This window comes from Ambystoma mexicanum, chromosome 6p (genome assembly GCF_040938575.1).
Source record: "Ambystoma mexicanum isolate Mex_15411 chromosome 6p, UKY_AmexF1_1, whole genome shotgun sequence".
NCBI lineage: Eukaryota > Metazoa > Chordata > Amphibia > Caudata > Ambystomatidae > Ambystoma > Ambystoma mexicanum.
In genome coordinates, this window is record NC_090935.1 from 255,270,403 (window position 1) to 255,287,218 (window position 16,816).

Genomic DNA, 16,816 nt, shown 5'->3' on the forward strand with positions numbered 1-16,816 from the left:
CCGAGACGCAAGGTTCTTGATGAACCGGTAAGAATATGTGACCATTCCCAAACAGCTCCTGACTTCCGACACGCTTGCAGGGGGTCGTGCCTCCACAATGTCCTTCACTTTCTGTGGGTCTGGTGACACACCCCCTTCTTTGAACACAAAGCCAAAGAACTCGATCTCAGTTTTCAGGAATTCACACTTGTCGCTGTGCAGTGTCAGTCCCAGGAACTGAAGTCGCTTGAGTGGCCTTGCGAGCCTGCCTAGGTGCTCTGCCTCTGACCCTGCAAACACCAAGATGTCATTGGTTATGTTTAACACTCTCTCCAAGTCAGCAAGGGCACCGCAGATCATGTTCTGGAACACCTCAGCTGCAGGCGACACCCCAAAGCTCAGGAGCTTGCAGCGGTAGAGACCGTAGTACGTGGTGAATGTCATGATGTACCTCGACTCAGGGTGCAGCACCACCTGATGATATCCGGACCTCAAGTCCAGTTTAGAAAAGAACCAGGCTCCTTGTAGCTCCGCAATGATGTAATATATGGTGGGGGTAATATAGCGCTCCCTTTTGATGGCTTTGTTTGGGAGCCGCATGTCCATACATATGCTCAACGAATCCGGCTGTTTGGGTTTCCTGGCAATGACAATAGGAGAAACCCACGGTGTCGGACCTTCCACCTTTACAATGATGTCCAACTCGACTAAGCTGTCCAGTTCTTTATCAACCAAGTCCCGCAGATGGAACGGGACCTGGCGATGCTTCAAAGTGATTGGTTGGATGGACTCATCAATGTGGAGCCTCACCGGATCACCTGCCATGCGGCCGATGCCCTAAAACAGCCGACTGTACTTCGCAAGGAGCTCCTGCACATCCTCCACGTAGACGGAGTAGGCAAAACTCACTATGCCGAGTGGCTCCACAGTCGCACAGCTCAGCAAGGTGTTACTGCTGACCATCGTGACAGCGGCCCTGATGGATGACCCTCCGTGATATGATATGATATGGCATTTGTAACGCGCCTATACACAAGTGTCCTACATTGGCCACAAACGCCCCATCTAGCGGGATGGGTTGTTCCCCTCCAAACGTAAAGATACAGGCTTTCAGAGTTTGTAGCTTTGGCGGACGTTCCATGGCATCATAGTATTCCCGCGCCATGACTTTCACAGATGCCCCTGTGTTGACCACCACCGGGACCGTGGACTTGTTCACCTGTACCAGACACCGTGGCTGTCTACTGTTCTTGGGCCGCAGAGCGCCAACAATCGCCACAAATAAGACGTTCTCCTCGTCCTCCCTATCATCGTCCTCCTGGGGGGCACCTTCCTCCCCTTGATCGATGTGGGTGACGTTAGAACCCCGCTCTAAAAGGTCCCCTAAGGACCACGACCGGCATTGGAGCTCTGCACATAGGGGCATAGTGATATGACGCCCCGGCCACATGATTTCCCTTGCGCTGGGCACTCTGCGGGGTGAGGGAGGTCATATCCACACTTCACTTTACGTTTGGTAGCTATGTTGGTGCACATTTACATTTTGTGGGGTGGTGGGTGATATCAAATGGTGTTTCCCCCAGGGTGCTGCCTGAGTTATGGCTGGCCCTGTCTATGGCCATTACTTGAAGGTGCGGGAGCTTTAGCTCGCATTGAACTGGGGAAAGGGTCAGACAGTCAATTCTTCAGATAAAAAACATGTTCACAAATATAACTAGGACATTTTGTTCTTTTCAATGTTACTCACACGTTACATTTATTACACAAGCTTCGAATTCTAAAAAAGCTAGTGAGCTGGACGACACGAAATAAGCGTTCGACTCTTTTTTTAAAATAATATTCAGCAGCCAGCAACGCCGTGATTATCAACGCCACTAATTGTACTCTTCTAACCTGCAAGTGGAGAAAAGACGAGCAGCATTTCAAGGCGAGGTTTGCTGCGTTCACAGCGACCCTGATCCAGAGCAGAAACAATTAACATGTATCATCACGCATTGTTATTTGAGGTCAGATATGAGACCGCCATCGGGCAGGAGGGTCACGACCTAGCCACACAGGAGGGCTCTGCAGAGCATTCGTGTGTAGTGTGTGGAACTAGCTTCTTCTCCCGACCCGGAGGCCCGTGGAAGCTTTGGGATTGGTGCGCGTTGTTCACCGCCCTGCCCCTGACTCCTCCTCCTCCTCCTCGCAGCTCCCCAGGCTCTGGCTCGCTCCGCCTTTCTGCTCTGTCATCCGGGAGTAGAGGAGGACTGATTCAAGCAACACCACCAGGCCATCAGCTGCGGCAGAGCTGCAGCGCACCGGCTCCTACCCCTTGTCTCCATCACCTCAGTCCCCGGGTCTAGCAGGTCGGTACCCCCGGCGCCCTCAATGGCTCTGGTCGCGCGTGTGTGTGTGTGTCAACCACTGATGTGTGCAACAACAAAAAAATGACTCGCTCTACGCGTGTCCGCACTGCAGGAAGCCCCTCGGCTTCTCTCGGGATATTTCCATGCATTTATCACACAGCCCCTTAGAACCAAAGCCACTATGCATTGAAGAAACGTCTGTGGACGTGCTGGGGGTGTACGATTACACTCTTAAAATACGGGCGCGATTGCATCCCCGTTATCTACGGACCCTAGCCTGCGAGGATGGGGCTGCTTTAAGAAGCCAGATGGTGGAAGCGAAAGTGAAGAGATGAGGGGTTTCGAGTCCCTTTCCTCGGCTCCTCCTATTGTTGCAACACACTTTCCTGGCGTGGAGGCTGCTGTCCCCGTGGGGTTAGTTTACAGAAGAGTCGATAAGGCAGGGCAGAGCGAGGTGGAAACTGGAAGCTGCTGGCTCTCCTGGGTGTTTGCACACGAGTCAATACAAAAGTAATATGGCGCGTTTATGGTTATTTTGAAAACACGTATCTATCTGATGGGCAGTGGTCACCAGGCCTCGGAAGCAGGTCTGTGCTATAGGGCTCTGCTAGGGTATTTGTTGTTCTTTAGGTGAGTGGCGAATGCAGGTCAGTTTCTAGCCAACTTTGTGCCCAGGGTGAAACTTTAGGATGCGCGCCACCCCCGGACTGGCACACGTCACTCCCAAACTACACCTCTGTTGTGTGGCAAAACCCCTCCTCAATATGAATAAATAATTGCTATATAAATGAAGCTGGTTTCATTACATTGCAATTCCAGTACTTTACAGAAGAATTCTAATGTGAAAACAGATTTTGCTGCCCAAGTAAATGATGTTTCTGTCACCTGCTCTTAGGGAAGGCCTTGCCTGAATGCAGTTTCAACCGTCTGTACTGGCCCATTGCGGTGCGACCATTTACCGGGGTCTGAGGGCCCACTGACCAATGGTCCTGTGTTGCAGGTGTTCCGTTTGTACCACCTCACTTGTATTTCGCAAGGGGCAATACTAGACTAGCCATATGAATGATTTTCTGATAGGTTATCATTCCAAGAGGGATAGTCTGGTACACTCAGAGGTATTTTGAAAGAGTACAATAAGAGAGTGGGAAAGGGGACAAATAGCACCAATAAGGATTCCTGTCACCATTGACTTTACTAGTCCAAAATTGTGAACAGAACCAGTACAAACCATCATATTGTGGAAGTACTGGAAGGGGTTAATTCGATTGCCCCTGGGTCTGTTTCCAAGGGGTCACTGTCCAGTCCCCCCTTGTTGAGTTTCTGGCTGGTGGCAGTGGGTACCACGCATAAAATTCCACCGGAATATTTCCTATGGGATTTTCCCATTGATTTTAAACGCACCACTTTTTGGTGCAATGTTAAAGATACCGCTGGTTTATTTATTTAATATTAAATCCCCAGTTGGGTCTTTTTGCCAGAACTCTTTTCTAAAATGGAGTTTGTGTCCGTCTCTGTAACTCCAACCAAGGTCGGGCCCTTTGTTCCACATTTTGGCGGGCTTCTCCACAGAAGCCCTCCAACTGGTGCCACTCTGTATGGGTTCCACAGTATGTGTGGGTGGGGGAATCGGCACCCTGGACTGCATTGCCTTAGCAACTGAAGTCGCACTCTGTTCTGATTGGCCTAGTGGTGAGCCAGCCGGCTCACCACTTAGCATGTATGAGTGACAGCTAGGCTGTTGAATGGCGGTTTTTCTGCATAAAAGCAGGGCGTTTGGGACTGGAACTTCAGAAGTCGCCACAGGACCTAAGAAATCCGAAGAGGGGAGAAGCTGAGCCATCTGCAACGATGACACCACCGGTGGAGCCCTGCTGCAACGACCTCACCACTTTCCTGGCGACAAGAGAAGATCTTCTGCTGAAAGTCTTCTTCCTCTGAGCTGGTGGAATCAACCAGTTCGCCATTTCGCCTTCCAGGATGTCTCTTGGTTGAATCGCCCCTCCCAAGCACCCCGGCAGCCGGATAGCCAAGCTTCACCACTGTGACCGCGAATACCAGGAACGCACCTTTTAACCGACGAACTCTGCGGCTGGTTTCTTTCCTGGGCAGTGCAACGACTCCAAGTTTCCTTCTTGACGAGATCCTCTCTTCCCCTGGTCGAAACCATGAACTGCACCCGCTGCCAGGAACAACCGCCACCGCTGGAGCTTCCTCAACTTTAAAGGTACTGTATTCCACCTGGCCTCCCTTTCTACGGTTTGCTAAAGGTGACCCTTAAATCCTTTGCTTTCCAACTGGGTTGGCCCCCAGATCTTCTAACCTTACCTTTTGAACCACCCCAACCTCTTTTGAACATTGCTACAAAGACTTTAATGCATTTCTCAACTGTGTGATCTGGGGCACATTTCATTTTGCTCCATTTAAAGTGGCCTATGAACTTTGGCTCTACAGTCGACTCTGCCTTCAGTAACTTGTTTTGGTCTCTTAAAAGTGTTGGGAACTGTTTTATTTTTATGACCTGCCTTTTTCTCTCCCTTTTATTTAATTATTGGAGTGCCATCTAGGTTACGTGCTCAGTGGTGTTTTCACTTAGACTTGTCTAATAATTCTTAAGGGAGGGGTGTATACTTTTCTGATTGTGTTTTGAACTTGCTTTGATTAATAGTGCTAGTGTATTTTCTAAAGTGTTTGTTAAATAAATAATTATATACTTTTGATACCAGGTTCTGGTCAGTGTTTGCGTGCTCTACTGCGTTTTTAGCCCTATTGTGTATCCTCTGTATACTGCCTAACTCTTCTTGAGGGAAGTCTGACTGCTCAGCCACAGCTACCAGGTAAATCTGGATGGTACAGACTGCTACCAATTGGGTTTACTGCTTACTCCTGTAGTCTTAATCTTTTTGCAGTGTTCCCCAAGGGAACTGCACAGGATTCTGCCTAACAAATATCTACATCTTCGCCTGCATATGTTAAGCAAAACATGTGAGATTAGTATAGTCCCCATCTTAAAACCTGCAGGTGCAAAGCGCGAAAAATTTCTTCTGAGTTTTTCAAAAGTACTTTCAACACTTAACATAATATATTGTGTGATATGGACACCCACTTGTAGTCATTTTTGGCAATCATTACAGCTTGTTATTGGATATGATTTGAAGGAGGTTTGTAGTTCCATAAACAAGCGAACCCCTCTTGAGTGTATCAAATATGCACACGTCATGAAATGACAAGGACATTTTTACTTTTTTTCTCTGCTAGTTCACTTTGCAGTACGGCATGTCATTGTGGAGCTGTGTGCATTTTAGAAGCAAATGTGCACATCTGTCCTTAACACCCAAGCATTTACTCCTGTTAGAATGCTTTGACACACTCCACTGAGTGACCACTAATGCAGAACTTCCCTTTTAAAAGCTCTGCTGAAAAATGACACTTAGGAAATGGTGAGGGTGGGGGGAGGGAGGGTTTAATGTGCTGAGGGAATGGTGTCAATTAACATTTCTATCATTGTCATCCTCTCATCACCGCTCTTGGGGCACAACGCGTGCCGCCCATCTCTTGCGCCGGCCTTGGCAACCTATCCAGTTCTGGTTGTATTGTTGTACTTGCAGACCCTTTTGCTGTTGCCTTTATAAAGGCATGCCCACACGTCCAGAATAGAAAGGCATATTCGGAAATGGATGGATAAGCTACTCGCACCATGACTCCAGGCCGGGCTTCTCTTTAGTGGTTATACATCCTTTGAGAGGTGCAAATCGGGCACTGGGATTGGGTAGTCCTTCTGGAGAGGGGGGGGGGCAGTGCTGTGAAGCAGTTCAGCAAAGGTTCTAGAGATTTCAGCTTCTCCCATCTAGGTGACGCCATTCTGAATTACCAGTGGACTTAACTTGCAAGGGTTCGTAGGCCAGGGTTCACCCATTGACAAAATCTGCCCAGGGGCAGCAGTGTTGATATCTATGCTTGGCTCGAAGGTGTGTCCGCAAGGTTCTAACTGGATATGCTGTAGGTTGCTGTCTCCGAAAACAAGTGTTGCTTTAAGAACTTTGTGCATCTAAACACTGTTGCTCCAGGTCCCAGGGGGCTGATTGTGAAGTATAGCCCTAGCAATTGTGCAGGGAGGCCCCCACTGCACCCCACATTCCACAACTGATTCTCGATAAAGTAGCTCATCCACTTATTTTCTTCAGTCTGCAAAAAAATACCCAGGACTGGGTAAACTACCCCAGTTGACAATTTGAGATCTTTGCATATGTTCAACCCCACACCTGGCCCGGATGCGGCAGTCTGGGTGACATTCACATTAAAGGTGTTTCCTCGTGGAAGATACTTGTAAAATTCAAAATCATTTATCTACATGTATGGGTGTTTTGGGGGCCTTTTGACATATTTCCCTTTGAGAGAAAGAGCTTATGAGGGGGCAAAGAAGGCCATGGTGCCCCAAAGGCAGGGCATGTTTCTGTGCAAGAAATCCTAGGTTGCTGCCTTGAGCCGGATTGAATCTACAAACAAAACACCTAATCCAATGTCAAGGGAGGGTCAATAAAATAAGACTGTGAAGTCCTTTCATGAAAATTGAAGGCTTAGCAGAATTGACGCTATCCAACCACTCGGAACTGCTCGCCCCCCTCTGCTCCCTTGTTAAAAGAAAAATAATTAAAACCATTGACAGGATGTGACATTACATCAGATTTTATCTTGGAGAGGCCCTTTGCAAGGATATATGTTGCATGTCAATAATGTTCATTTAAAAGTGGAGACTGGGCTAACTTGGGATTCAAGGATTGATAGCCGGCTCAAACGCCCATGAATGATATTTGCAGAAGGTAAATGCATCCTTACCGTGAACAGCTCAGCTGCAGGATTAATTATACCAATAGGTTGCAAAACATTCCACAGGGGTATATGGTATAACATATAGGTAGCAATTGCTACCCACAAATGACTATCCGTTAAAAGGTGAATATCTAGCATGTGATCCTTGCCAGTCGTCTTTCATGATTTATGGTTTGTATCAGCATTTAATAAAAACAGGTGATATTACTAAACTAGCCAAATGGAGAGCCTTTAGAACTGGGTTGTCAAACATAAAGCCTGCATGCCTGTTCCTGCCCCTGAAGCACCATATCTGCCGCCTTCACAAAAACTGCACATTGTATAGACATTTGCTCTGAAAAGGAAGGGCAGAAAATGCTCCTCTGCTGCAGTGTCTATGTTCCTGTATCATGATAAAAAGGTTCTGTCGCCAGTAGCTGATTCACTGCAGAACGTCGGGTAAGACCTGAAAGGAAGTAACTCAAGCATTCCAATGCGAAAGAACATCTTCTGTGAAGAACCAAGTGCATTTTTGTCAGAAAAGCAAGTTTATTACAAGCTAATGTCCTGGAGGGGCTGGTCGACTCCCTTTGAGCTGAAAACGAAAACCAGATTATCTCAGAATGACAACAAGGTTACAGTTTATATACCCAGTTAGACAATTTACATAATCAAAAATATTTTGTTGCGTCACCCCCCAACCCTCCATTGGCTAACTCTAATACAAATTAATTCAATCACCCCTAGCCCTAAAACCCAATTGGATATATTCACAAAGTACAACTCTTTTGACATGTGATCTTTTTCTCTTCCCTCGTTAGTCATGATGTACTCCACATATTACATGTATCATTTATGACTAACTCAGTTTATTATTCAGACAATGTGACAGAAACCCATTTAACCCAAATGATGATTTTGAAAGGCTTTCCACTTTCCATAGACACTTTACGGCATGGGGAGGGAAATAAATAAATAAGCATTAACTTTTAGTAGCGGTACAAATCCTTATCCTCCCAGATGCTCCAGGCGTCCAATACCGTTTGTCCTGCATTCTTGCACTTAATCCTATTTGCTACTACTATTTCATGTCATAGCCTTCGGCATATTTACCTACACACACATACACCATCGGCTCTCAATTGAACTCTCCATGTAAACAGACTTTTCTGGTCATCAAAAAAACAAGCCTTTGTGCTACCAGGTAAACTGCACTTTGCATCTAAGAACCCAATCTGGCCATAAAAGTCTAGCAAATGACTTTTCATTCAGTTCTTGCCTTAAGCCCATTGCGATGTTATCACAACTGCCATAGCGTCATTTTCAACTCCATTCTCTCCTCTCACATTTCGGACATCTCTAAAAAAATCAGCTACACCTCCTCAGATGTACTCTACCTTTCTCACTTTCCCCCAGCGGCTCACTGTCCAGAGCCCTGGTTCTCTCTAGGCAGGACTATTGCAACAGCCTCTTCCTCAACCTCCCTTCTTCTGCCCTTCACCCTCGGCAACTCATCCAAAACAGAACTGCAAGACTTATCCTTGGCCTCAAGCCCAGGGACCACATCTCTCTGGAACTGTAATCCCTTTACTGTCTCCCTGTGGCTGCAAGGATCAAGTTCAAGACCCTCTGCATTGTCCACAAGGCTTTCTGTGGCCTGTGACCTACTTAGCTTCAACATTGCTTTCCTAAATACTGTCCCTCTCGAGCCCTACGCTCTTCTACCTCCAACCTTCTGCGAGTGAGCTGGTCCTCCAAGCAGAGATTTGGAGGGAGATCCTAATCCTCAGCAGGTGTCTGCCTCTGGAATAGCCAACCTGCCGCCCTCCGTCTTGAGCCTGGTCTTCTTAAATTCTGGAAACTCAAGACCTTCATTTCACCTCTTCCTTCTCTCTCCCTGTACCATGCTATCCTATCTCTCTGCTCTTTTCCTCTCTCCCTCCTCTTCCTTAAAGCTTGCTGACTGGCCGCCTGGTGTACCTCAGAGTCTCACAGGTCCCAGGCACCCCCGCCAGTCCTCTTTCGCACTTGCCTCAGGGACCTACACCGCACCCACCCACATATACTGCACTGGAGAAATAACCAAAGAGAGTGGCCCTCTCTGCACTTACCCCAGTCTCCACTGACTGGGTGCACCTGGACCTCCCCTCTCCCTGTGACCATGTGCGCACTTGCACGATCAGTACGCAACCATGCCTGAAGAACGCCGGTCTGTCCTCCCTTGTCTTCACCCCTTAATTGCACTGATAAAGCTGCAGAATCGCCGTCAGGCCTATTTAAAATAGTCTTAGACGGCTGTGCTACTTCATACATAGCCTAATCAACCCAAAACAGACGTTTTGCAAGGCTGTCAGGCCAATTACATACCTGGTTTCACCCTTATTAGGGATCATCAGTGCAGTATAGTCCTGACAGCCTTGTGAAAATATGGCCAAATGCTCCAACCACAACACCACCAAAGTTATGGTGGGCTTGAAAAGTATTGCTGCCTTCTAAGATAAGGTTTGCATTTGGGCTAATTTGCATACCCACAATGACTTGCTGTTGTGGCTCAGAACTGGAGGTGAACTTCCAGCGATGGCTACTAGGTGGCGTTGTGAAATGTGACTTGGCTCCAATGAACTTTCTTACTTTAACGTTTCAGGTGTGTGGTTTTATTTCAAACCTTTTTAAACCCATCATAATTTTCTTGGTGTTGTGAAAACATGGTGAAATGCTCCAACCGCAAGTCTGTCGGGACTATACTGCACTAATATAGTTGCTCTGACAGCCTTGCAACATGTCTGTCTTTGGTTAATCAACAAATGTATGAAGTAGCAATGCCCCATAAGACAATTTATTGGAGAAAAGCTTTGCATTTGGGCTAATTTGCATACCCACAATGCCTTGCTGTAGTGGCTCAGAATTGGAGGTGAGCTTCTAGCAATAACTACTAGGTGGAGTTGTGGAATGTGTGACTTGGATCAAATTAAACGTGGGCCGATGGCAGTCTTTACTCTTAAGAGGGGTGTGAATGTGAAATGGTAGCAACCCAAACAGCCATAGTACAATATTCCAAAATAATGGAATATCCATCAAGGTTCTCTGAAAATAAATAAATGTGTGTGTGTGTGTACTATATATATATCAGTGAAAACACTTTGTTAAAGGGACGTTATGGTTAAGTTGCACTAATAAAAACCTAGACATTTTGTGAAAAATCCTAGTTAAAGGGATGTTCTGGTTACAAGTAAAACCAGAAATTCGCCAGTTATGGTAATCTAAGCCACCATAACTCGCACCACCACTGTGCACTGCTAATGCTAACACCCAGGACATCACAGATGACATCACAAATGTCATTCATGACATCACTGATATCACATCTGTGCCACTTGTTTTTGTTCACTGACATATCTAGGCCAGGCGGGTTTGATCAGTGACAGTCAGAATATGAAAATTGAAAATGTGTTATATCTAGACGTTAACCCTCTTGTATGTTCTTAAAGTACTTTCCTTAGGGTTTGGTCTCAGCTCATTGTGCACATGTACGGGGCAATAAGTAGGCCTCAAACACACACGTCATTTGTATACATTTTGATGAACTTTAGTGTTATTGACATTTTCTGGTGATGCTGTTTCTTTCTTTCTTCCTTAGTTTAGTTTCCCCTGTATGTGCCTCTGATCTGTATGCATTGTAGGACTTCTTCGTATGTATTGTTTGCACTAACACAAGTATGTGGTAAGCCTTGAATTAGTAGCTATTTATTCCATGTTTAACATTACTCAAGACTCTGATAAGTTATCATTCATTATCTTACTAGCCAAAATTAACAGATTACTTATGTGGTGTATGATGCAGCCGTTGCCTATGTGTATGTATGATTGGATCCCTGTATTAACAACCCTCCAATATAATGTGTTGTTTAGATGAGTACATTCTTTAATACGTTAAGTAGTTCATGATGGGTCTCCCGATCACCCCTGACATCTTCTTACCAACATTATAAACACAAATTAATCAAAATAAATGTCATATGCAATGTCATCAATTATGTTTGTGATGTCATCAGTGACATTTGTGACAGCATCTTTCATGTACTGGGTGTTAGTCTTAGCAGTGCACGGTGGTGACGCAAGTTATGGTTGCTTACCTTACCATAACTGGTGAATTTCTGGGGGGTTTCGGTTTTACCTGTAACCACAGCATCCCTTTAACAAAGGTTTTTTCTGTGAATTTCATAGGTTTTTTTGAGTGAAAATGTTACATCACTGTATATATGTTATTAATAATTCCTCTTCTAACATATATGAAAGAACTGTAAATCTCCTTTTGCAACGCATACTGATGTGTGTCGTTATCAGCAGCGCATGCTGGGGATGCAAGTCATGTTTTAATTGCCTAGGGCCTGAGGCTCGACCATGACCAAAACCTCACCAAACCAGCCCCTTTATCCACTGCACCTACCCTGCATCTTAGTTCAGTGTCCACTTAACCCACATAATGTGACCAATGGCCAGTGGTCATGGCTTGCATGGCCAGTCTCCACGGGGCATGGGCTTTGGCCATATCACATTTCCCGATAGGCAAACCATAGTAGATATTTGTCCTTGCTAAGGGCCAGGCCCACTGCCCAGGCACCAAAGTTATATCACTATTTTTTGTACTTGCATTTGGACACTTTAGGAAAATAAAACACAAGAGATTTGCAATAGCATGCTTTCAGGTCCTTGCTGATGCGCCCCGCAAATGTTGCTGCAATCCTGTCCAGCACTTTGGGCTGTAGCCATGAGCAGACTTTTTTTTTTTCACATTCAAACCTATCCCGATTTCGAAAGACTTTACCACATAGCTGGTCTCTGGTGGCCATTCCCACTTTAACCCGATGGCTGGTCCCTCATGGTCATGGCCAGTAGCCAGATTGTCGAGTCATGACCTCGTCACTGCCCATTGCCACAGGCTATACCTCAGTCACCAAAGGTATATTACTATTTTTCTTTTGTACCTACATTATGACACTTAAAAAAAAAAAAAGCACACATTTGCTTTCAGGTCCTTGCCAATGCCCCTTGAATGAGTTTGCTGCAAATTGTCCATGTTTTATTTTTTGAAAAGTGTCAAAATGTATATACATGAAATAGTCATATAAATTATGGTGGAAGACGTTATGTCAATTTAAAATCAGACCGTCTGCCGTTGAAAGCAGGCGTTCCAGGGATTCTAGGTTTCCCCCAGTCTCTTGACTGCCTTCATATTTAGCCGTGTTTGCTTTATCATATCTTAAAAATGTCAGGTTGACATCTCGATCCCTTCTATTGGTACATTCCCCTTTTTTTGTCTCCGTGCAGCATTCATTGATTTGCTTTTCTGTTGTAAGCTTGGACTTCAGATTACATTTCTCTTCAGACTTCTGAACGTTTTTCTGCTAGAGTGAGGAACGGGGTGTTTTCATACCCTTAGGATTCTTCTCTCTCCCTGTCCCCGATATTCTTCCATGTAACCTCATGCACGAAGGTCGTTGTTTCCTTGTCGCCTTCCAACAAATATGTGGGAAAGTTTAGCATACCTCTTCTTGATCTGATCTCTTTGGACCATTACACATTTTATGTGGACACTCCTCCTGTTCATGTCTATGATGTTCTACGACCTCCTGCTGAGATTCGAGATTCAGGGTTGTTTTCTTTTCTCGCAATTGGTTTTCAACAGTTTGGCAGGGTTACCAAAAACTGTCTTGCACCATTAGATTTCCTTGTTCTAATTAGTCGAACTTTTTTTGATTTCTTTAATACAAATTCCGTCCTTGCTACTTTTGACGATTTTCCTTTTTTTTTTTCATCTCAAGTGAGAGAACTGCCGTAGAGCTAGCAGTTTATTTTGGTGCCAGAGAAGTTTCTATTAATTCAAGAGCTGATGGAAGGTATTTATTTGGAATTTCTGAATCCAGCAAATTCATTTTTGGTGGGTTACCCGAAATAGCTATGACCTTGAGAAGCTTACTTTTTTCAGCTTGCTGGATCTTCTGTTGGATATGTTCATCATTAGTGGATTTGGTAGGTACAAAAGGAAGCAAAGGGGCGGTTATTGAATGCGCCATTGTTGATGAAGACTTTCTCAATGATTGATCTGGAACTGAACGTTTTTGCATCTGTGGCTGGTAGACATCGCCGAGGGCAGTGCTGACAACCCTTAAAGAACACCATTAGAGGGCGGATCAAAATTAGACTTTCCACAAACCGCCCTTCCTTATTTAGCACCCACTTTTTTTTCGATGTCATTGCGCCGGTCGTTGTTTTGTTGTCATTTGAGTCCTATGGGCATTAATCACTTTCATTGTTTTAGGTCTAACTTATCTTTAATAATTGCAATGTCTCTGACTAGTCGTTTTTCTAGAGATGAAGACAGTCCAATCCGTGTTCAATATCACATTATACAGAGAATTTTGAGTTGCCGGTGATTAGCTACATGCCCGCAATGGCATGTTTTATATATCTATTTTCTGAAGCGGAGGAACGGCTACCGAAGTTGGGGCTTCTTCAGTCACGAAAGGGCCAAACCGGGTCAAAACAGGTGGCGGGAAGTTCACATCACTACTCCCCTCATCTGTATTCTCTCACTGGTGAGAAGGCAAAGGCTTGTTTTGGTCCTTTGTCAAGGAGCAGCTGGGTTTCTGAGCTGGAGCCATCAGGGTAGAGCTGGCCCCCCTTCTGGGTTGATATAGAATTATCAGGCATCTGTAGCAAATCGACTTCTAATATTTCGGCATCTGTCATTTATAATCCCCTATATCTTGCGTGATCACCTTCCTTATCTTTATGTATAATTATTGAATGGATTTTGTCGTGTTTATGTAGCATTTCTTGTTGCCAGTTAAGAGCAGGAAGGTAAAGAGCTCTGCAGCGTTGGCATAGATTTTTTTGCTTTCAAAAATGTTGATAAATCTTCGCATTTAACACCGGCCTGTGAGTCATTCAACCAATTATTAGCATCTTTTAAAGGGGTCTCACAGTCGGCTCTTTCCACCACAGAGCCTGAACGAAAGACATTTTCAGGAAGGATCTGTCTATTAGCCGATAGCTGTAGACCTTTTATCTGGTGTCTCGTTCTTGGGGGAGCGGGCTGACCCAAAACTGGAATAATGTCCCCCGTCATTCACCGGTTAAGTATCTGGTCTCTGATGAGAAAAACGGTCAGTCTATCCACCAACCACCCCATGTTTTCCGGCACCAAATATATGCACAAAATGTGTAGAAGCTGTGTGGAAAGTGTGTTGGACAATGCCGGAGATACTCAGGCTTTTAAGGAGTTCCATAGAGGCAGACTCCATGCACACATGTGAGTTATTCACAAAATCAATCTCACTTACACTTCTTCGGAATTACCTTCCTTAGCCATGGTAATTTTTTACCTTGAAAGTCTGTAAACGCATGTGTTTAGTCCCCAGGTCCGCTGCAAGGTGCCGAAGCCCAGGAAACACTCTGCGATGCGGCGCGTCCCGAGATGGTGTTTTGAAGGCCAGACCACCTCTGCAGCAGTAGATAGAATCTACATGCCACATGGATCATTTCCATCAACACAGGAATCACTCTGCAACCACATTAGTGTCAAACTCTGTAAGCATTGTAAATGCAAGCAACTACCATTGAAGTAATTACCTTTGAAAAGTATTACTAAGAATGCCTGTGTGTGTTGGTTAGTGAATTCAGTATCCATCTACCCTACTAGCTTAATATAACATTTAAAGTGTTTCTTTTGACTATTGTATTACTGGGTTGAGTGTACTTGCCTACGGCTCACATCTTCCTCCTATGATAAGCCTGACTGCTATGCTTTCGTAGTACAGACTTGTACTAAGAGTTGGGGACCTGTATGCCAAGGGATAGTCTTATGAAGTCTTACCTCGGGTGGACTTTAGGAAAACTCCCCTAACAGGGCTGCAGATAAGTGAGTCTTTTTAGCAGACAACACTTTCTGAGGTGGGTTACCCACATCCTTTTATTAATAAAAATAAAAAAGCCTGGGTTTCTACACCCTTGCTAGATGATAATTCTTCTCACAACCTAGCTTTAAAAAAGGTGTTTAACAAAGATACCTTGCCAGGAAAAACTCAAATTGTAAGTGTAAATCACAAAAGTCAATGTTTCCGACTCTTCAAAACCTTTCTATGTTTTAAGATGGTGTGCTTTCTACTCTCATTCACCCTAGTGTAGAAGTAGTATCTGTACCAAGTCATCCTTCCTGATGGGTCTGAAATATAGATGTATGGACTGTTCATCCATTGTTTCTATCCGGCACAACATTTTCTCATGGCGGCATCCACGATTTGCTGCAATCAAATGCTCCTGTTTACTATTGATAATCTGGCATCTAATTTGTATCATTTATTTATTTAAAATGTATAATGCGCCGGTAGCCCACCGGCCTCGGGGCGCAGAAATAAGGACACATTACAAATGGACGGTGCTTTGAGAGACGGGACAGACAAACAAGTGAGCAGAGGGCCTAAAGGTAGATTCAACAGGGAGATTATCTAAAACAGAGAGTTTTCACTTGCTTGCGGAAACTCATGTAGTTTGTTTCCAATCGAATATGGGTGGTGAGATTATTTCAAATGCCAGCTGCCAGTATAGGGAAGGATCTGCCAAGACCACATTTAAGTTTATGCGGAGCAACTGTGACTTTACCGAGATGAGTAGATCTTAGTTTTTTATTCCATGGCTTTTTATGAATTATCACCTGAAATTTGAAATTCACCTATTTTTAAAAATGTTGCTGGAGGCTCATCCCTTCTGAATCCTTGAAGTGTTTTCAGGCTGGCTCAGTTCCCTTGCTTGCACTAAACGCTTTAATAATCCACCAGCTGCCATTCTGTATTATTGCGTCTAGAAGGTTCATAGTACCAAAGGCTCTCTGCAGCCACCTGTCTGATTGGAGCTTGCCACTCCTGCTTTAGAAGTTGAGTCAGCTCCGTGAACAGGGAAAACCAACAGGCCTCCCCTGAACTGGCAGTACATTCTATAACGCACCTCCTCAATATTTCTGAAAAGGCTAGGCTTTGATATGCGTACGCTAGGGACAGCTACGTAACCGTAGCCATATTGTAAAAAGCCAGACTTGATGAGTTTCGTGTCACAATATGGCCGCAATTCCTGAAACGTCTGCTAACTCGGTTTACTGCAGCAGGCTGCAACTTCAAGCAGTGGTGAAAGGCAACGTGGGCGTTGTGCCTAATTTACCAAGAAGTCCCCTGGAGCCAAGCAAACGTACGAGTGTCCAGTTGTCGCATGTCCGACACGGTTGCTTATCCAGTTCGCTTTTCTTTGTATTTTTGGGGCATGCATTCCTGCCTTTACAGTCGGAAGAGCGCACTATTCCAGTGTTGCCATTGGATGCAGGGACATCCATTTCTTTAAAATGTCCGACTTGGTTGAGGAAGTGGCCATTTTATTCTAGTGAGTAGAAGAATATCAGTGTATAGATTCGATCATTTTCCTCTTTCCAGAATCTTCAAAGCACTCGCGTACTTGTCTTTTATAGACAAGAAGACCCAAACGTTACCTTCGGCAAATATTAAATTGAACCTAAGTGTACATGGCAGAGGTCTCCGTTCCCTCATCCAAATCTATATCCCGTGGGGGAGGTGCACTCTAGGATGCTAAAATAGTCCTGTGCCTTCTCTAAATACCAACACCGAGGTTTTGTCCAA

The 16,816-nt window shown here is 44.9% G+C and overlaps 1 protein-coding gene across 1 annotated transcript in view; it reads left to right on the forward strand.

Annotated features, from left to right (window-relative positions):
* Nucleotides 1-2,006: 2,006 nt before the first annotated feature.
* The window catches only part of ME2 (malic enzyme 2), a 426,330-nt gene continuing 411,520 nt past the window's right edge, over nucleotides 2,007-16,816 (forward strand). Inside the window, exon 1 of the mRNA XM_069626976.1 lies at nucleotides 2,007-2,327. The gene's annotated coding sequence lies outside the window, so the exon portion shown is untranslated. The remainder of the gene's footprint in view (nucleotides 2,328-16,816) is intronic.